This window comes from Solanum dulcamara, chromosome 5 (genome assembly GCF_947179165.1).
Source record: "Solanum dulcamara chromosome 5, daSolDulc1.2, whole genome shotgun sequence".
NCBI classification, from domain to species: domain Eukaryota; kingdom Viridiplantae; phylum Streptophyta; class Magnoliopsida; order Solanales; family Solanaceae; genus Solanum; species Solanum dulcamara.
In genome coordinates this window covers 43,905,654-43,928,913 of record NC_077241.1, presented here as the reverse complement: position 1 = coordinate 43,928,913, position 23,260 = coordinate 43,905,654, and the positions used below count along the sequence as shown (strand labels likewise).

General features: G+C 34.6%; 1 long non-coding RNA gene and 1 pseudogene across 6 annotated transcripts; both read left to right on the top strand.

Moving 5' to 3' along the window:
• Positions 1-476: 476 nt before the first annotated feature.
• On the top strand, positions 477-11,926 carry LOC129889177 (uncharacterized). Of its 6 annotated transcripts, none has more exons than XR_008766828.1 (3): positions 477-679; positions 2,928-6,799; positions 7,054-11,926. It is a non-coding gene; the product is annotated as an uncharacterized LOC129889177 (long non-coding RNA). The 6 variants fall into 6 exon arrangements; XR_008766831.1 differs by having other exon boundaries at positions 2,077-6,799; XR_008766830.1 differs by having other exon boundaries at positions 477-2,120.
• Positions 11,927-12,563: 637 nt separating this feature from the next.
• On the top strand, positions 12,564-18,161 carry LOC129888289 (uncharacterized; annotated as a pseudogene).
• The last annotated feature ends 5,099 nt before the right edge of the window (positions 18,162-23,260 follow it).

Genomic DNA, 23,260 nt, shown 5'->3' with positions numbered 1-23,260 from the left:
GGTTTTTAATGAGGCAGCACTCAAGGCTTATTACTAGATGTGTGTATTTTTTTTACTAGGTTTTTTCCCACTAGGTTTTTCCTAGTAACAAGTCACATCTATATAGATTTATTCTTTCACTAGATTTTTTTTTTATGTGAACATCCAAGGGGGAGTATTATGTTAGTGGATGTTAGTGGGTGTTAGTGGATGTTAGTTGCCCACTAGCATTTTATTTACTTGTTTCTTAGCAATTTGTTTCCCTATAAATTGCCAATGCTCGGCAATTTAGAATTGAACAGATATAATTCTAGATACATACTTCTCCTCTGTTTCCCTTCCTTTCTTTACTTTCTCTATATACTCTTACTCTCTTTATGTTATAATTTGTCAAGTTAGTTAATTTATAACAATACTTCTAATTTTTGTTCCCAAAATATATTTTCCTCCATTAATTTAGCAACGTGCGAAATATATTTTTCCCCTCAAATTCTAGAAAACCCATTTAGCCTTCTTTCAGAAAACCCTTCTTCCCTCTACTTCAACAAAGATCGAGCTCTTTCACAAGACTTCTGGAAAAGTTCTCAGGCAAAATAACAACCTTCTGGTGAACGAGGAACTCTCTGGCAAAGCTCCAGTGGTCCTCTTTGATTACAACTTTTCCTACAATGTGAAGCTCCAGTGGTCTTTTGCATATAAGGTTACTATTTTTTAAGTTTTCCCTATTTGTCCACGATTTCAGAACTCCCAAATACTATTTTGCAAAATCAGAAAGTCCATTGAATGATTTTTGAAAAATCTTAAAGAATAGCATATGGGTTTGTCTGAAATCTATGGGTCTGAAATCTATGTTATTTGTTCTAATTTAGGTATGCCATAAAATCTATTTGTGATTTAGAGCTTGTATTTCAAGTTTTGATAACTCTGTACGAAAAGTATTTGAGAGGATGGGTTTTAATTTTATGACTCAAATTCTGATTTGTTGTTGATTTTCTACTTAAGTTTTGAGAATTTTGATTTCTGTTTTGAGTTAGGTATATCAATGTGAACTGAAATTCTTTGTTGGTTTAAAGTTTGAAAGTATTTTGCTGTACTTAGGCTTTTTCAGATTTTGTTCTCCCTCTTGCTTTTGATCAAATTTTCTTGTTTAGGCTGCCAGAAAAAGTGAATTTTCGTAATTCTTCTGTAATATTTGGGCATTTCATTTTGTGGGTATTCCTAATACAAAACGATATATCAAGTAGAACTGTCAAAAGGGTAAATTTTTTATTTTGCTATCCCTAGCCTAATCCACAACCTGTTAAGAGCTAGTTATGGAGTAGGAGTGACCACTAAAAAAGCTCTTCTTGATTGTATTTTCAAGGTGGCATTGAGGTAACCTGAATCAGTTCTTCTTATTTCTTCTTTCAGTTTCACACCCATTCCAAAAGATTCAATTTTTTATACTGGAGTTATACTATGGAGCTCTTCTTGATTGTGTTTCTATTGAGGCATTGAGGCAACCAGAATTGGGTCTTCTTGTTTCTTCCTTTTTGGTTAATACATTTTTTCATGTGGAGTTGTAGAACCTGAATTGGGTCTTCTTTCTTTCTTCCTTTGGGTCACACCCATTTCAAAAGATACAATTTTTCATGGGGAAAGCGCAGTAAATAGATCTTCTTGACTGTGTTTTAATGGTGGATTTGCATTAAAAAGCTCTTCTTGATTGTGTTTTTATGATGACATTGAGGTAACCTTAATTGGGTCTTCTTGTTTCTTCCTTTTGGTTCACATCCATTTCAAAAGTAGTAATTTTTCATGGTGGAGTTGCACTTCTAGTTGTTCTTCATTGTATTTTTGTGGTGTCATTGAAGTAACCTAAATTGGGACTTCTTGTTTCTTTCTTTTGGTTCATACCCATTTCAAAAGTTTCAATTTTTCATGAAAGTTCAAATGTGTTGTTCTAACCAATCGGTGAAAATTCAATTCAATTGGATTGAGGTTAAAGCTTGTGGCTAAATTTTTTATTAAGTTTCTGAGTTTATGCTTGCTATGTAATACTAATATAAAAACATTCATGTCTCACAATATGAATGAAAATCCATTGTTGGTTGGAAGCATCTTTTGACCTCTCGATACTACACGTCTTCCTTGATCACCAGGTAACGTATCCATTTATATTTGTTTGAACTTTATAAAAGAACAGTAAGTGCAACTGTAGAAGCAAAAAGAAATTAACATCATCCAAACTGTAGAAAGAATACAAACATCTCAATCATGTTTCAACCTACGATAATAAATGTTGAATAATTGGAAAGGACCATTCATATGATCAGGTGTCATGAGAAGAGACAACCAGTAATTGATGGATAGTTAGGCTTATGCACCATAATTCCTTGACTTGAAGTTATTCACTCTTGAGTTGCAATTATTAAGCAAATCATGTAATACATACCCAGTGAATAATCTTATTAGGACTTACATATGATGTTAAAGTTCAATTAGAAGGGTAGAATAACATAAATAATTTTCTATCATGAAATAACAAGTCATACAAATATTTATTTCATAGTTAAGATCCTGAATGAACTCTCTATCCTTTACCTGCTTGGCCAACAGATCATTCAATTTTTTTTTCCTTTTTTTCCTCTTTAACATATGATTACATGAGATTTGTTTAATCAAGTTTGCACATGAAATCTTGTGTAGCCTGTCTTGTTATCCTATTGTCTTCTTTGTTACTTGTCAAACCTTGATCAATATGTGATTATTTTTTATTTTAGCGACAAATTTTAGTTTTGTATGATGCTCCTATGTTCTATGTTCTATGTTCTATATGTATAATGTATTACCTTAATGTTTTTGAGGTAGATCAAATAAAAAGTGTTAAGTTATGTTATCTTGTCCTCAATGCTTTTAAAAAATAAAACTTGAAGTTATAATGACGTGAATTTCTTATTTTGTGGTAGGTATTTTGGGCAAGAGTCAAGACTTATTGTTTCAACAATATGTTTGTATACAATCCAAAGCTAACTAGATAGCGTAGAATGTTGGAATACTAGCTTTCTATAGCTAGTTTTGTTTTTGATTCTTTGCCATCCATTTGTCCAAAGCTTCTTAAATGGTAGAGGCTATTATAACACTTAACTTCTCAATATTTGTTGTGTTGTACTATTAACACTGCCATGTTTGGTGTTCAATTAATGTAGAGGTTTGAGATTTAATTAATAATTCAAGATAATCTGAAACTTTGAAAGGTTAAGTTCCCCGGATATTGCACATGTACTCATTAATTTGTTGGCTATAATGTTTTGCTCATGCCAGGTAGGATATTGGAGATAAAAGTTGGATAGATCTCCGAAGATCCACCAATGAATATATTCATGGAGTTAATGATTTTCTTGATAAGGCATTTGAATGAGCTTCTCAAGGAAATGAAATATTATGCCCTTGTAAGAAGTACTTTAATCGTAATTAGTATTGTCAAAATGTGGTGGAGGATCACTTGATTTTTCATGGATTTGTGTATGGATATACCAAATGGGGTTTTCCATGGAGAAGGGTTTTCCTCAAGAAATACGCCTCATCCAACCAATGATGATGAAACTTCGAACATGCATGAAGATATTGATAAACTACTTCATGATACTTTTCAAAATGTAGAAGATGATCTAAGGCATAAAGGAGCGTGAGAGGGACAATTTGAAGATGCGTGTTTTTTTAAAAAAATTAGTGGAGGACGGAAAACAAGAGTTGTATCCAGGGTGTAAAATTTTTTCTAAGTTGAGTTTTATCATCCGGTTATACTTAATTAAATGCATTCACAGATTGAGTGATATGGCCTTTTTAGACTTGTTAGACTTGATGAAAGAGGCATTTCCATTTGCTCAGATACTCGAGTCTTTTTACACGGCAAAAAAGGTGATAAAAGATTTGAGTCTTCGTTATGAGAAAAATTGTGCATGCACTAACAATTGAGTGTTATTTTGGAATGACAATGCAAAGTTAAATAATTGCTTTGTGTGTGGATCTTCAAGATTGAAGAATGTGCGAAATGACTTAACTAATAAGATCACTAAAATTCCGATGAAGATTTTAAGGTACTTTCCTTTAAAGCCTAGGCTTCAGAGGATATTCATGTGTTCTAAAACATATATAGCTATGAGATGGCATGATACTGAGCGACTCAAAGATGGAAATTTAAGACATCCTGCTGATGGAGAAGCTTGGAAGGATTTTGATTCCTTGCACCCTGACTTTGCAAATGATGCTCGTAATGTTAGATTGGGTCTTTCAAGTGATGGATTCAATCCACTCCGAACTATGAGCATTTCCCATAGTACGTGGCTGGTTACGTTAATGAATTATAACCTATCACCATGGATTTGCATGAAGCCGGAGTATATAATGTTGTCATTCCAGGTCCATCGTCTCCTGGAAATGATATTGATGTATACTTACAAACACTGATTGCGGAGTTGAAGGAACTATGGGAAGTGGGAATGAAAACATATGATGTTGTAACTAACTAAACATTTATTATGCGTGCAGCTTTATTGTGGAAAGTTAGTGATTTTCCAGCACTAGCAATGCTTTCTGGATTGAGTACCAAGGGGAGATGGGCATGTCCCACTTGTAATCGTAATACTTGTTTCCAATATCTCAAGTATAGTCATAAGATGTGCTACATGGGTCATCGTGCATTTTTTCCTCCTGATCATCCATTTAGAAGAGATAAAAATTTAATTGATGGTAAAGAGGAGCATAAAGCTGCACCTACTCCCTTATCAGGTGTACAAGTGCTTGAAGAACTTTGTGAATTCAATAATATTTTTTGGAAAGAGCCAAAAACAAGAAAATGAAAGAATGATGGCCCATGGAAAAAAAATCATATTTTTTGAATTGCCATATTGGACAACCAACAAATTGAGGCACAATCTTGATGTGATGCACATAGAGAAGAATATTTGTGATGGTTTACTTGGGACTTTATTGGATATACTTGGAAAGTCCAAAGATCGCATAAATTCATGCTATGACTTGCATGAGATGGGGATACACCAAGAGCTTCAACCAATAGAAGATTGTGATACTGGAAACATTCATCTGGCTAAGGCTAGTTTCTCCATGAAACCACAGGAGAAGAGATTATTTTACACTACTTTAAAAGATGCCAAATTATCAAAAGGGTGTGCTTCTAATATATCAAGTCGTGTGCAAATTGAAGAGATGAAAGTATCAGTACACAAAAGCCATGATGCACATTTCCTAATGCATTACTTGCTCCAAATTGCAGTTAGGAAAGTGTTACCCAAGAATGTGTCTTTGGTATTGATTAGGTTGGGAACCTTTTTAGAGCCATATGTAGTAAGGTTATTAGAAGAAGCGATCTTGATAACATGAAGGATGAAATCATAGATATACAATGTGAGCTTGAAAAGATTTTTCCTCCATCCTTTTTTGCTATAATGACACATTTGCCTGTTCATCTAGTAGATGAAATTAAGTTTGGGGGCCCGAATCATTTGCGTTGAATATATCCTACTGAAAAAAATATGTGTAACTTCAAGGGGCTTCTTCATAATCGAAAAAATCACGAAGGATCAATAGTAGTTGTAGAGTGTTTGACCTTTTTTTTGAGATACCTACCTGATGGGGTAAAGATAAGATTAAGTAGGTACCAAACTGAGGATGATGATGACATTCCAACAGAGGAAGATAATGTTTCACCTTTATTTCCTAACACAGGTCATCCAATCAGAAGTAAGAATAAAAGGAAAGGCAAGACTTTTGATATGGTGCATCTTGAGTGCTCTGAAGCACATCGATATGTTTTGCTCAGTACCAGAGATGAACAAGTAGATAAATTAGTCATGTAAGTTAAAATAGTCATTTGATTTGGAAGTTCATTTATATGTTATGATAATGTGTTTTGAATTTCATTAAATCAGTATAAATTGATTAAATTGCAATACATGCATGCAGGGAATAAAAGAATATAATTGATAATCATACTAGAGGAAATGCATGGGAAAAGCACAGATCCATAGTAAAGAAATTGGCAATTGGTTTAGGGACAAAGTTAAAAATATTGAAGTGTCCAATCATTTGTGATGGCTATCTAAAGGGCCTAATTTTGTGGCTAAAAAATATAGTGGATATTTCATTAATGTATATCAACTTAATACGAAGACATGGGATTCCTCTTGCAAGACTCAAAATAGTGGAGTGACTTTGTCAGCAACAACGGATAGTATTGCTAGTGCTAGGGACCAAAATTCTGTCAATGAAATGGTTATCTATTATGGAATTATTTAGGATATCATTGAGATTGATTATTGGGGTTGTTTTAGTGTTGTGCTTTTCAAATGTGACTGGTTTTATAATGAATTTGATCAATATGGCTTGACACGGTATACTTCAACAAAACATGTAGCACAAATGATTCTTTAGTGCTAGCTTCTCAAGTACATCAAGTTTTCTATGTGGAAGACCCAATTGAGAATAATATTTATTATGTAAGAAATAAAGTCCCACTGGATTTGTATGATTTGGAGGAAGAGAATTTTCCTAATATTGAAGAAACATTTTGGAAGGAGACTAATGATGATATTGGTTCATCAGAAAGATTACTCGATGTAGATATTAGATGGACGAGAGAAGATCTCCCTATTGATATCATTGATGTGCCTACCCTTTCACATTCATGAGATATAGCTATCAAAGAATCGGAAGAGGAGGAAGACTTTGATGATACTGATTGGGATTGGATGGAGGCTGATGATTGACAAAGAATCTTCAGAACTAGTTCAGATACATTCTCTTCTTCATTATTTTTGTAGTGAGTAATGAATACCTTTTTGAGTTGCATCATATCAATTATGAATGTCTATTGGACTCTATTTGCTATCTTTTCTTCTATTTCTATTAATGTAATTTTTTTTAAGTTGTCTTTAAATTAATCCAACTTCAGTAATGCGCATGTTCTATATATGAATTGTTGAATACATTATGAAATCTTTCTTTCTGGTTCTTCATTTCTTCTTTTGAGATTAGTATTTTTGTTAAGTCTTTTTCTCTCTTATTCATTTTCAGCATTCTTCTTTCTAAATTTCTCTGAGGAATCTTCAACTTTGCAGTGGACCAGCCAAACTCGAGGTTTTGATCTCTTTATTTCTGATATTCTGATTTCTGCTCATTTGCTGCTGCTAGATGCTTAATTTCTGCTTATTTATTGTGTAATATGTGTTTCCTATATATGTTGGAACTATAGTTATATTAGTTATTAAGATTCTGTATTTATTTCTTTGATATACTTCTCTTTGCATCTTTCGGCATTTTTCTAAAATCTCATTGGGTCCATTGAATAGCAGGCTCTATAAAGATAAATTTTAAACTGTGAATTCATGTATGGTGTGGAACTAAGAATAGTAGTAACATAAATGAATGTTGTGTATCTGTTGAAGGTGTTGTAGCAAAGTTAGATTTTCTGCAGGAATATCTTAGCATCATCATTTCTACCATGTTTGCATAATCCATTAATAATAGAGCTAATTATTATGACATTTGGATTCAATCCCTTTTCTCTCATCCCAAAATATGCTTTAAAATCTTTCTCAGGTAATCATTCTTTAAACTAATCAGCAATAAGGGCTCCATATGTAACAATGTTAGGGGTTAATTCCCTATCATGCATTTAACTAAAAAGATGTTTGACTTTTCTAAACACTCCAGCCTTTATAAATCCACTAATAAGGGAGTTAAAATTTTCAATCGAAGCAGGAATATTCTGCTGTTCCATGACATCCTTTAGTTTTAAAGCTTTTTCAATCTCTCCTACTTTACAATATCCATCACTTAGGGTCCTATAAGAGAGTACTACATCCAACTGCATTCGGAATAACACCTCTTTTAAGCATAAAATTCTAAAGATGCAGAGCATCAGCAATGCGATATAATCCTTTTAGCAAAGTGTTGTAAGTTACATCTGTTGTAACTTTATACTCACGTACTGATTCAGCTAGATCTAGCAAGAAGCTTTTGTTCAAATTTTGTATTTGTATTGACACATTGCATGACCTCTTCTTGTTTGTTCTTCAAACTTTCATTGCTTTTGTTATTCATATTTGAAAATTCTGCACGAAGGGGCATCATATAAACACAAAAATGAGGTAAGTGATGGCTTGGGTTTACTGGAAAAAAATGTGAGGAAGTTGAAGCATTATTTTGCCCATGGATCTTTGTTGTTGCTTCCTTTCCACCTGGAATATCCCTTAAGAGTATATTTTGTTTTTCAGTTCTCTGTCTCATATAAACGATATGATTTTTAAACAGAGAGACATATGTGGTTTCAAATTTTACTTATAAAAGTGTGTGATTTGTAAGATCTCTGTGATTCTGTTTAAGTGCAAGTGTACTCTGCCAGTCATGAGTCAGCAAGAGTTTTCGAAAAAAAAAAAAAAGAAGAAGATATATGCTAAACCTGGATTGTTATCATTCTTTGGCAAATAAATAACGACGGTTATTGAAAACAAATGAAATTGTTCAAGCTATAGAGTCAGAGAAAGGACAACTGCTTAAATTAATTGATAAAAAACAACCAGTAGCACCACAATCTAAAGTAAATGGACAATCTGCCGAGGAGCAGCCTTTTGAGCAGCAACCTGTTGAGGATCAAGTGCAAATAAATTCTCTCACTCCTCCAACAGATGAACAACCTGAAGAACAAGGTAGCATATAAGCTTAGAAACTTACTAAATTTATCCATGATTTCTAATTTATTATATTTTCTTTTAGCTGAAGGCATTTCCACTCAAAATAAAAGAGGTAAAACGCAAATGCATAAAGTACATAGCCGAAAAGAGCAGTCCTATCACTTACCTGGGGTGTCCTCTCTACATTGGCAGGCAAAAAGTCATCTACTACTTAGAGCTTACTGCTAAAGTTGTAGCTAGGATTACAGGTTGACAAGCCAAAATTCTCAGTTATGGAGGAAGGGTTACACCTATTAAACATGTAATTCAAGCCCTTCCTATCCATTTGCTTTCAGCTGTTTCTCCACCATTAACTACCATCAAGAAAATTCAAAGTATCACAGAAAACTTCTTCTGGGGATAGAAAAATGACAAGAGGAGATACCATTGATCCTCTTGGATGAATCTAAGTTATCCATATGATGAAGGAGGTATTGGTGTGAGACAAATTTCAGATGTGGCTAAATCTTTCCAATACAAACAGTGGTGGAACTTCAGAACTAAGAACACTTTATGGGGTAAGTTCCTCAAAGCCAAGTATTGTCAAAGGTATAATCCTACCACAAAAAAGGACATACTGGACAATCACTGGTCTGGAAACATTTGATGAAGAACAAGCACAAAGTTGAACCTCATATCCAATGGCAAATCCAGTCTGGTTCATGACTCTTTTGGTGGGATAATTGGTTGGGAATTGGACCATTAGCAAACTACAGATCTGCAAGTACCAGAATGAACAACACTAAGGTCTCTTCTTTCTTGATCAATGGCCAATGGAATGTAGACCTGGTTATTAAAGAAGCTCCTTCTCAGTTTGTTTCTAACATTATGGGAACTCCCATAAATTATCACCCTCACAAGCCTGATCAAGCATCCTGGACACACAACAGCAGTGGGGAGTTTAGCTTCTCCTCTGCATGGGATCTTATCAGGGACAATAGGAATAAGACAAGGATCAATTCTCAAACTTGGCACAAGCACATACCTTTTAAATGCTCTTTTCTGCTATGGAGAGCACTTAGAGGGAAGCTACCAACCAATGAGAATCTCATCAGCTTTGGAAAGTCCCCATTTCAATGCTACTGCTGCTACAAATCTGGCCAGGACACCATTGATCATGTTTTTGTTTCTAGACACTTTGCCAAGAAGACTTGGAGTGCATTTGAAGACTTCCTGGGAATAAACAAGGACTACACACCTCTTAGAAACTTATTAATGAGGTGGTGGTCGACCAAATACAAGAATGATGTTCACAAGCTTATCCTCCAATCCATCCCCATCTTCATATGTTGGAACCTATGGAAGAATAGACGTGATGTCAAATATGGTGGGAAACAATCTAATCTTGCAAGAGTGATGTACTTAGTGTTCAAAGAGACATCCAATTTACTGAGAACTGCATAGCCCTACATCAGTTGGCCTACTAACTGGAAGGAACTGGTCCTTCTTGTGGACAAATGCACTAATGAAGTCAAAGTTAGCACTGTCTATTGGAGGAAACCATCAGCTCACATGGTGAAGTTGAACACTGATGGCAGTACACTCCACAATCCTGGAAACATAGGTTGAGGAGGACTGCTCAGAAACTCTCAAGGTGACCTTATCTTTGCCTTTGCAGTCCCTTTTGGAGAAGGCACAAACAACCAGTCTGAGATGCTGGCAGTCATCTTTGGCTTATCTTGGTGTCTTCATTTTGGGTATACAAATGTGACCCTAGAAGTAGACTCTGAGTTACTAATCAGATGGCTAAAACATCTAGCAAACCCCCCATGGTCTGTCAAGGAACATCTTCAGAAGCTGCAAAACATCAGCTACTAATTCCATGTCTTCAGGTGTACCCACACATATAGAGAAGCCAACTTTACAGCTGATACTTTGTCCAAACACAGACACAAATGCTCTTCTCCACAGATCTACCTTACTAATCAAGAACTTCCCAAAGAATAAAGATCATATTTTGAATTAGACAAACTGGAAATGGCTAACTTTAGAAGAAGAAGACTCAAGAGGATCAAGAAACCACCATGAGCTCTCCAATTCTTGATGTACTGCTTGTTCTTTATATTGGCTGTTTATAGCCTTTTGAAGAACTTAGAGTTAGGATTATATTGTAAAGGGGAGAGTCTCCCTCATTTATTGCTTTCCTAAACTAACCAACTTACCACTAGAGGTAAGGACTAGAGTAGGTTCTTCTTCTTCTTTTCTGTTGCGTAGGTACATTGCAGACCTGCAACATTTGATCCAACACATGGACTTCCCTCCTTGTTTGCTTCTTTTGTGCAGGTACACTGCAGAGTTGCAGCAACTGATCCAATTCATGGAGTTCTTCCATTCCAAAGGGAGCACTGCATGGTGTAGCCACCAGGAACAGCACTCAGCAACAACCTGCAACACCCTACTGTGGAGAATACCATGGTCTTCTATCTTGAGCTTGGCATTTGGATGCCTTTGGTAGGTATACTGCAGAGTTGCAGATAGTTTCTATGTTCCTCTCTTGTGCAGGTACTGCAGAACTGCAGCATCCAACAACAAGTCTATCAAAGCTGCAGTAGTGGAACTAATCTTGGAGTTCTTCCAATGTGCATTCATAAAAGCAACCCCATGCAGATACCACTCATGTACACTGCAGGCCACAACACCTGATCCAATTCATGGAGTGCTTCCAATGCAAACATTATCCAAAGCTTATTTCAAGTTATTTAAGTACTACCATATACTTGAGTACACACAACCAAGTTACCTTGAGTTAGACAAACAAGGGATGGCAAGAGTTAGAAGAACAATGCAAACATGTCTCCAAGATGATCAAGACACCAACATGAGCTCCCATACTTGATGTGTTACTGATTCTTCACATTGGCTCTCTCTATTAGTTAGTTATATCTCTTTTGAAGATCTTGTAATTAGCACTATTTTGTAAAGGGAGAGTCTCCCTCGTTTATCGCTTTCCAAGATATGTTGAATTGAGAGGAGTCCTCTCATAGGGTTTTTCTCTTTTCTTGTAATTAGGAGGCACATTATTGTATCGGGGATGAGTTAGCCGACTCATGAACCAACTTAAGAATGGAGGTAAGGTTTATGTCCCCCTCCTTGTATTTTTCTATTTTTTATTTATAATAAGGCTTGGGGGTATGCGGCTCAACCCCTGACCACCACGAGGGATGAGATCCTTGGGTAAGGTCTGTTCTCCAAAAAAAAAAAAAAAGAAAAGAAAAGAGCATACATTGATCCTACTGAATCGGTTAAACCAACTTGTTGGTCCTACTCATAATGTTGTAACAGAGTTAAGTTTAAGTTTGATCACTGAAATTTGCATTCAGGTTTTACTAAACAAAAAATGCTTTGGCTTTCCCTATAGGCATATATATCACATTTAGTTTATTTCTTAAGGACTTGTAAAAAAATTACTCAATACTCATGACCAATCTAAAGGGCTACTAGCCAGTTTTGATCATTATATTGACTTGAACCAAAACTCGACTAATTATTGTGAGTTTGATAATTGTAGCAGCCTCCCAGATTTGTTAACTCTCTATCATCTCTTTATTTTGCATATTCTCATTTATAACAAGGATTGTTAATCATAACGAGAGACTTCAATGTTGGCATATTCATGCATCTGTATGCTGCGGTTGACAATAGTGTTACGGTGATTAGGTTGTAACTTTTCACTTATTTGATTCAGATTTTTTTTTATATTTGAAGATATTATGAGTCAAGCTTTGAAACTGACAAAAAGTAAGGTCTGCAGATTAGTTTTGGCTTCATATGGTAGTATATTTTGTACTTGTATTCACTTCAATTCTTTCTTATGCCTTCAATTAACGTTATTGATTCATTTATTTGCAGAAAATGTTTGAAATAAATAGTGAGAATCGAAAAAAGCTGATGAATCCACACACTGTTGGCAAAAAGAGTTTTGCTTTAGTTCTTAATAGATTGGTGTGTTCTCTTATTTATTATCTAGTCTTAATTTGTCATTTAAGCTATTTTTGATATCTATTTTCATGTGACTAGGAGAAAGATAAGGAAACTGTATCATCTAAGGAGCTCTTTGTGGTCACAAGAACGAGGAAACCCGAGCGTGTGTACAAGGCCTCGAACGAAAACACAACTAGTAAAATTGTACGAATACTTTATCTTAACAAATTTTTATATTGAGATCAATTATTTATTTAAAATTTTATACAAGACACTACTAGTTGGATATGCTTTGTTAGGCTGAAATGGAGGAACTTAAAAAACAAATGAGCGCAAATGGTCAGTCTGTTGATGCATTTTCTGCCGTCATGGGCCCTGAAAATCGGGGACGTCCAAGACTATATGGAGTGGTGGTTGCATAGACTATTTTGAAAAAAAAAAGTTGGCTATTCTGAATCAACTTTAAATGCAACAAATGCAAGAAAGGATGCAAAAAATGGAGAAACAAACGGAGGACAAAAGAGAACTATGCGACAATAAGCTATTTCAGACATAATAACACAACTTCAGCATGCAGGATTAATTGACCCTAACATACTAGCAGCATTTTCCGTTCCTTCAACAAGAAAAGCTACTTTTGCACAAGTGGCCGAGCAAGGTTAGTATTACTAATCTCTGTTCGGTGACTTTCTTTTAAAGTGTATCTTTGATTATGAGCTACTGGAAATTATACATCTCAGCTATTCTGGTCTAGTAATTATTAGTACGTATTACTAATAGAATATTTTAGGGCAAACAAATCAAAACGACCATCGACTAGTACTAGTATAAGATTAAAGTTTTACAGTAGACGAAGGCACTATAAGGCCAGTTGCTGAGGTAACCCTTAACTATATATAGTAGCCATTTATGAAAGATAAACTAAAAAGGTGGAAGCTTTGTCATTAAGGTGCTCAACCAAATATACAAGAGACATAGTCATCAATCTGATCATATTTTAATTTACCTCCTTTTAAAGTCCAACATTTTCGATGGGTATATTTTGTCGATAATTTTGTTTCAAGACCAGAAATCCCACCACTGATCATAACTAGTACTATTAGGTTGTTGTTCTAACAGACCATCTTCATCTAGGCTGCCCCAATTTTCAGAGAAAGTTAAAGAACTATCCCCTGCTTCAACCATTTTCAATAGATGATGATCTGCATCATCATTTAAGCCTAGATAATCAGCCTTTATGCTAATTGTAGCTTCTTTTGGCGCAAACTGGAGTTAAATTGTGGTCTTTAGTAATAAAACGCAAATTTAAGAAAAAATAAATGTTTCCTTAACAATTAATACATCTCTTTGTTGATTACATTTATTATGTAGTATTGCTCAATTCGAAATAGCACTTATGAGAAATGAGGCGCCCGCCTTAGTGTTGCCTACACTGATGTGCAACACAAACAAGGAAAAGAGGCCTCACCGAACTTTTCTGAGCCTCAGGACTTAAATATGCCTTAAATGAGCCTTTGACCCCACGACTTATGTCATTCTTGTTGTTTAGCTTTATTTATATCTCTTATAATTTAATGGCTTCTCTATTGAGTGTTATGCTGGAATTGATATAATGATACATGCTTTCTTACTGATGTGTTTGACCTACCACAAATGAAGGGTGTTAGAGGTACCTTTGTTGGAATACTAGCATGTTGAATGTGTATCATTAAACTTGATATGCTCAATGTGGTTAACTTTTTGAATTTGTTAAGGAATGATTCTTGGGCCTTTTTGAATTTGTGAAGATATGATATTATTCCTGCACACATGTTCATATAACTGTAGTTCTGTTGTGACAGAGAACATGAGATCAGGAAAAGTAAAATAAGAAATAAAGATAGGTTGCATATTGTGTCAAGAAGATATCTCATTGGGATGATAACTCTGCAAAGGTACATTGCCATGCATTTATCTAGAAGTTCATATTGTGGAAGTTCATATTACTTGTGCCTATCTTTTTATATGGATTGAACAAGGGGTGGGGTCGAATATTACTAGTAAATATTTTTTTTAATAATGAACTGTAGCAGACATCTTACATGACTACAATATAACCTAGAAATATTCAAATTTTCAGCATCTTTTTCTCCAATTGTTGTCTTCTAAGCATACCCTCAGTGAAGAATCAAACCGAGTACGTTGTTGACACACAAAGGATGGTGAGAGAAGATAGGTGAAGATGGTGTAAGGAAACTAGGCAAGGGAGGGAGGGAGAGATATATGAGAAATACAGACCAGAAGGGAAGGCTGCTGAGAGATTGAAGCCGATTTGTCAAGTGAATTTGTGAGATGAAAAAACAAACTGTAAGCCAGGTTTTTGATAGCCATAGTGTTGACGCTAAGTTGTGATCCTCAAATTCATTTGGTTAATAGTACTTTGGTGGATATACATATATATATATATATATTTATGCTTTCTATACTTTCATCTCCTGATGTTACCTAAAAAAAATCCATCATCTCCTGATGTTCTATCAGTATAATATCTGAATAGAAATAAGGAGGGATCCTAGACTTGAACTACATTTGGTTTCTTTACATATTTTTTGTTGCGGTTGATGTATTCTGTGGCTCATTCAGATAATCAAAATTGACATTAAAGACTTGCTCTTTTATTTTTCAGCGAGTTTAACTAGTATGGAACATGAATTTGGTGTAGTACTTGTAACACCCCCTAAATATTATTGATTCATGGATCCTTTCTTTCATGAAGTCCAAATGAATTATCAAAGTTTTCTATTTAATTCAAGCATGAAACTTTATGGATTTTTCATATCATGATTCCAAATGCATAGATTATTAAATATTTGAAATTTAATTACCTATCTTATATTAACTTATATTGGCTTTTAAATGCATTAAATTGTTGATTTATCAAAAGTTCTTATATGAAGGCATGAAAAGATTTTGATCATGTTCTAAAGTATTTTGATCATGTTCTAAAGTATTTTGATCATGTTCTAAAAGTATTTTGATCATTTTCTCTAATGCCTAAAGTAATTTGGGCATAACTTTTCATAGGATAGTCCAAATTAGGTGATTCAAATTTCTGAGTAACCACAACATCATTACCTACAACTTTCATGAAGAACATATCTTAAGATTCGGAGTTTAAATAGATCAAATAAATTAATCTTTGTAAGATATAGTGCTGTGACGGAATAGAATATTTGTAGAATAAAATTCATATCTCGATGTAGAATGATCCAAATTAGATGATTCTTGAACTAACTGAAACTAGACTTCTATATCTACAATTCTTATGAAGACACCAAATCCTAATAAGGAATTTATCTTATTCAAACGCAGCTTCGAAAACGGATATTCCGTTAAAAGAGATTTCATCTCACCTACCATAGAAAGATCTAGAACCATTTGACATCATCCATGACATCAAAATTCTCCATTGAATTTTCAAGATCATCCTTTATGATTATTTTTATTTATTGTTAGGTCCCTCCTCCACACCTATAAATACCCATCTTATTTCCTCATTTTATTCACCAAGCTTTCTTAAGCAACTATTCTCTTTATATACTTCTTTACTCCTTCTCAAATATAGTTTTAGTTTTAGTAGTATAAAAATACTACTCTGGTGATTCTTATACTCCGGGTAGTACACAAAACAAACCGGCGAGAAGAAAAGGCTAGGGGTCCAAGAGTGTTCCAATTCGAAGTAAAGCTTCCGATTTAAGGTATGTAAGGCTTTCATAGCATCGGATTGAGTTCGTCCATGCGCCCAATATTTAAATTCATTATAATTGAGTTATAGTTGAGTTTTATCCAAATCGTGAATTCTAAATGAATTAATTCTTCTTCTATTGAGTTAAATATATTTATGCATTAATATTATTATTATTATTGTTATCTCTCATATTATTGGAATTATTGTTCATGGCTACTTTCCTATGAATCCTAATTGATTTGATGTTCATGAATATTTTTACACATATTTTGAGTAAAGATGTTGACTTTTTAATATTTTCATTGATAAAAATAGTAATATGAATTAATACTATATATGTATTTTATTGAGTTTTGAAAGAGAAAAAGAGTTGAGTTTAAATGAATTTGAGTAAATGATGTTTTGAGCAAAATATTTTGATGAGGTGTAAATGATGTTTTTGAAGTATAATAATTGATGAAGAGGTAATGAATGAGTTTGATGATTTAAATTAAAGTTCAATGAGACTAGATGATGAGATTAATATGAGCATATATTTTGGGAGTAGTATTGAGCACCGAGTTGGGTAAGAGTTTAATTGACTCAAACCCCAGAACTACGTAGCCAGCGTAGGATGGAGGCTATGCCTCTTAAGTCCCAAAAAGAGGACTTTGATGAGTGGATCCAAGATGGTGATGTCCTTTACCCTGGCAAGGTATTGGATGGATGTGGCAACGACATCGCTTCGTTGTATCATCGCTAGCTCATAAGTGATGGTTGTCGGTTAGAGAAACTCCCAACTGAGTAAGCATTGCTTGTTACTACTATTTTTATTATTATATTTTAAACTTGCATTACCTATTGATGTTGAGATGATGTTGAGTTCTGAGCTGAGTTTTCTTGAGAGGAGTTTCTTGATATTTGTCCTTACCTTCCTGCCATTTTACATACTCGTACATTCCACGTACTGACGTCATTCGACCTGCATCATTTTATGATGCAGATACAGGTGTTAGAGATCCTCAACAGGCGCTTCGTTGAAGATCATTATTTTTCAGCTATTTGGTGAGTCCTTGTATTCGGAGGAACTCTTTATCCTTTAATTATTGTTGAGTATTATGTTTCTTTTAAGGTAGCCATTGACATGTCATTGGCACTATCTAAGAGTATTAGAGGCTTCATAGACATAGTTTAATGATGTAATTGGAGTAGTTCTCCTTTGAAACTACTTCTTCTAAAAAAAAATTTCTTCTTTCATTAGATGTTGTTAATGGAGAGCCCATATAAGTATTCTTATTAAGTCTTCCGCTGATGAATGAATAAGTGATGAGACCAAGTGGTTCTCTCAGAGGCCAGAGATGATTTCTGAGTGCCGGCCACACCTAGGGTATCCTCTCGGGGCGTGACAGTACTATCATAACGTTGTATTTTAGTTAGGAAGCTTATGATGCACACCTTAAGGAGGATAATTTCTCTTTAGCTTGGTCATTTGAAGATAAGTTCTCCTAATATCTGTAAATTAAGTACCTCTGTGAGGTTTTACTTTAATTCTTAGTAAATTTCCATTGTGGAGACACTACTTTATTTAGTCTGTGTTATCTGTTGATCAGATAAAATTGACCTTCTTGTTATGATCACCATCTATTTCTCATTTTCTTGAATCCTGTGAGGTGTGCAAATAAAATCACACATTGATAGTTATTGACATGGATCAGTTAAGCTTTTGCGAAAAAAATTACTAAGTTATTTTGTATTTTCATTAATTGTATGTAGGTGATGAAATAGGAGAAGGGGATGAAAGCACTACTGAAGACTTGAGCTAGGAGCCGAATTGGGTTGTTGTTAACAACTTTACCTATGTTCTAAAAACCTTTTATTTTTGAAGATTGAAAATTCTGTGGTACACGTGTTTCACCCTTTTTGAATGGTTAAAAAATATTTGTATGTTTTTCTTTTATCGATATTACCCAACTATGGATCTTGAATTATTATTTTGGTAATGAATAGTTTTTCTCATGAATGATTTATGTGTATTTTATGCGATAATATTATTGCAATACTCAATATTGTCTGTGAAAGTGGATCAACAGTATATATATATATATGTTACAATAACCTAATATTATTCGTAGCAATAGCCTAATAGTAACTGTTGCAAAAAGTAAAGAACTGTTGCATTACCTTGTAATAACCATAGTAATCGCTATTGAGCAACAATTATAATAGTTTAAAATTGTTGCATTATCATATAAAAACTGATGTAATAGAATGAAATGGTCAAAAGAAAAAATATAGCAATAGCCTAGAAGTAACTGTTGCATAAAACGCTATTGCAACGGTTCATAACCGTACCAATATAGTATTAACCGTAGGCAATTAATTATAGTGAAAATCATTGCAATAGGGATATCTATTGCATCAGTTAAAGCAATTGTGGGAATAAACTCTATTGCAACGGTTTATAGCCGTACACATCTAGTGTTAATTGTAGGTAATTAAATATAGTGAAAACTGTTGCAATAGGTGTATCTATGTCTACGGTTACAACAACCGTGGGAATAAACCGTGGCAACATATCTATTGCTACGCACTCTGTTGTAGTGGTTGCCTAAACCGTGGCCATAGGTCTATGCCGACGGGAGTATAGTTGTCACGATCCAAGCCTAGGACCTAGACGTGACATGGCGAATAAGGAACCCGAAAGTACCTAAAACAAGCCTTTTATCATTATTTTAGTCTTTCATAGGTAATGACAATAAATAAACAAGAGGAAATCATAATAGCAAATCTTCAACTTACATATATCCAACAATACCTCTAACTTTTAGATTCAATGGGGCTAAGACAAGTCCCTAGCTCACCCTTAATCATAATAGAAAGAAATGTCATAGTAAGTGTCTACAGATCTAAACATATCATAAGCTAGAAAGATAAAAGAGTATTGTTCTCGGAACATGGAAATTCACCAAAAGTAGTCTTCAAATGAAATCTCAACTAGCCACGTGGAGGAGAACGAGAAGGAGCACCAATTCCTACATGGTGATATCATATAGGCAAAAGAGTATGCGTTAGTACTTTGAATGTACTAAGTATGTAAGCATGCATGAACATTGAGGAAACATTAAAACATTTATGTAATATGAAACATAATGCAATGCATGCATAATCAAAATCATATAGATATCCTTTAAAACATTCATTTTGTGGGAAGATGACCATAACCGACAATTAAGACCATGCGAGCTATTACATGGAATCCAACAAAACCCCCTACGTTGGCCGGGGTGACTACTTGCCGGGTAGAACTCTGTCAATTTCATTCATTCCTTTAACTTTAACTTTAAGGGCTATTTATGAATCCATTAGCCTAAGACAACAAGGGCTCCTATGTTGACACATAGTTAATGAGACAAAGAGTTGCTACTAGGATTCTCTTATCGAATCCCACCACAATGACCCATTCGGTGCTAAGTCAATCTCACGGAATAGTTTAATACTTCAAAATAGTCATAACATATAGCTTGACAATTAAAACATCATATTCGGTAGAATAGCTCATTAAAATATTTGGTAATTCAAATATGCAAGAATTGTCCTTATTTCATAAAGAATCCATCATTCATATCATTTCATCATTCTTTCATTTCATAAGACTCCCTTTTGATCATAGATATTGCTTTCATAAACATTCATTTGGAGTCAAAGCTTTCAAGTCAAATCTCATTGAAAACATAATAAAACTAGTTGGGTTCAAATCACTTCAAATTTCAAACATGTATGTAAATAAATATGCATAAATACTTTGAAATCCATTAATTAAAAATCATATTTTAAACAACCCACCATGAATTTCAAAAACTTTTAAAGAGAATAATAGAGAAAATACTTACAAACCATGAATTCATATATATGAAATTATCAAAATAGACTAATAATCATTAGTTTAACTATGATCAATGTTATTAAGTAGAAATAAGAATTACCCATCAAGAGATTTAGTTGAAAGAGTTTTTGACTACATGGGTGAAAAAAAACCCATGGATAAACATCCACATACCTTAGAGTAAAACTTGAAAAGAATTGGGTAAATAAACATAATTTATCATATAATCGAAATACTTTAGGCATGAGAGTGTAAAAAATACTCTCATAGAAGCCTTATATACCTGGAATCCGAAGTGTTACTTAGAATCGAAGGACTTAATGAACACCCTTGAATCCTAGCCTTTTCTCCTCGCCGGAGCATTTTGTATACTACCCAAATTATATGAATCACCGAAATAATATTTCTACACTACTAAGAACTAAAAATATATTTTGAGAATGAGCAAATGAGTGTATAGAGAGAAGAGTTGCTTGAGAAAGTTTGATGAATAAAATGATGAAATAAGGTGGATATTTATAGATGTGAAGGAGGAACCTAACAATAATTAAAATCATTATAAAGAAAAATCTAAAAATTTAATGAAAGATTATGATGTCATGGGTGATGTCAAATGGAGGACTATTGATGTCATTAGTGATGTCAAATAGATCTAGATCTTTCCATAGTTGGTGAGATGAACCTTTTTTTAATGGAATACCCTTTTTCGGAGCTACTTTTGAATAAGATAACTTCCTCATTAGCATTTGGTGTCTCATAGAAATTGTTGCTCTAGAAGTCTACTTTCATGTCATTCAAGAATCAACTAATTTGGATCATGTTCTAGTGAGACATGATTTTTCTTCTACAAACACTCTATTTCATCACAACAACATGTCTTGCAACAATTAATTTATTTGACCTACCTAACCACCAAAATATAAAATATGGTCTTCACAAAAGTTTTAGGTAATGATGTTGGGGTTATTCATAAATTTGAACAACCTAATTTGGACCATTCTAAGAAATGTTATTGTCACGACCCAACCCCGTAGGCCGCAACTGGGGTCCGACCTGGATCCTCTTATGCGTATTTATCAACTACACTTAAGTTGAACCGTGTGTGATGTGATACTATATACAAAAACCCCAATAGTTTAAAACTTTTTTATGTACATGTAGCCTCTTTCATTTGTATCATATCATGAAAGGGCATGCGAGCCGACAAGGCTGCTATAACAAAAACATTCACAACATATCGAATAGGCAACATCAAAACTAACTCACAAACAACCCACATATACATATGTCTACAGACCTCTAAGAATAGTAACAGCAACATATGGCGGGACAAGGCCCCCGCCGTACCCCTAAATGTACAAATATATACATTAAGTGACCAGCATCAAAATTTAGGCTCCAGAACAGTGAAGCACTTCCGACATAGCTGAGAGGAACTCCTACGCTGATGGATCTCCAGAATAAACATCTGTACCTGCGGGCATGAAACGCAGCCCCCCGAGAAAAGGGGGGTCAGTACGATATATGTACTGAGTATGTAAAGCATAACACATCGTAACTGAGATCATAACTGAAATAGGGATGCAGGGGACAAGTATAATAACTAAATGAATTACTGTACCTGCACCTTAGGACACGTAAATCATACACATCATCATATGCTGTGCCCGGCCCTCTAGTGAACTCGATGTTATAATCACTTCTTCATAATCACATATCATCATATCATAATGCATTTCATTTCATCATATCATCGTATACGGTATCATACCATCGTATACGGTATCATCTTATCATGTATATCATCGTATCACACCCGATTCATTGCGGGGCTCAGGGTCACAATGTATTGCTTTAATCTCATATGCATGCCTACATAAAGTATCCGGCCCTTTTGTGAGGGACTCGGTGAATGGAGTGGTGTACGTCTATAGCGTACCATCATAATATACATATGTACCCGGCCCTCTAAGGAGGGACTCGGTGTTCCTTCCTTATTTCACCGCATATACTATCATATTATAGCCGGCCCGGGACTCGGTGAATAATCGTATCGTCATAACATATAACATATATCACACCTCACGTACGGCATCGTCTCCTCGTGCGTGGAACTATACACATCCGGCCCGGGACGCGGTGAAAGAAGTAGTAACACTGTGCACGATAACATATCCCGGCCCATCGTGGGACTCGAGGAAGGATGGGTTACAGTATGCACGAGTAGAATAGTGAGAAACCATATGCAACTAAGTCATTATCTAAGACTCGATGAAACAGTCAAGTGAACCGTCACCTGAAGATTGGGGAGTAATTATCCGAGGTATCCCTTTAGATGTCATTAGGGCTTACATCAGTTAGGGCCTCAAGAATTATAGACATGCATCCAGACAATGCCATATAGCTTATGCAATCAGAAACATGGTTTATGCAATCAAAGACACAGTTATGCAATCAGAGACACAGTTATGTAATCAGAAACACAATTTATCTAGTCAAAGACTCAACTCATGCAATCAACGGCATTTATCATTTCAGAGCCTCTAAAAAGAGGAGCTGGTACCTCTACTTTCTATTCATTATATAGCAGGCTCGAGAATAGTAGTTTGACTACTTTCAAACTCTTAATGTTCAGGAGTGACTACAAGTCACGAGTTACAATCAGAGCTCATAAATGGAATTACCTCTAAACCTATATCATATACCATTTCACTTAAAGTTAAGCCATTCCAAAGGAAGAAGAAATAGGCTTTACATATACTAATTTTCATCACATAGAAGACTAAAAGGCAATGACTCAGCTATTACAGAAGTTTTAATATCAAGAAGTAAACAAGAGTCTCGACTCATACTCAGGGCTTTACAAATGGATTGAATCCCAAATATCGTATACATATCATTCATAACTTATATCTAAGACATGCCAAAAGGAAAGAAGAATAGTTATACATATCTATTCTAAAAACACGCCAAAAGAAAACTTCACATACCTTGTATGGACTTCTCTTAATCACGTCCTCGTCGTTGTCCTTGAAACCT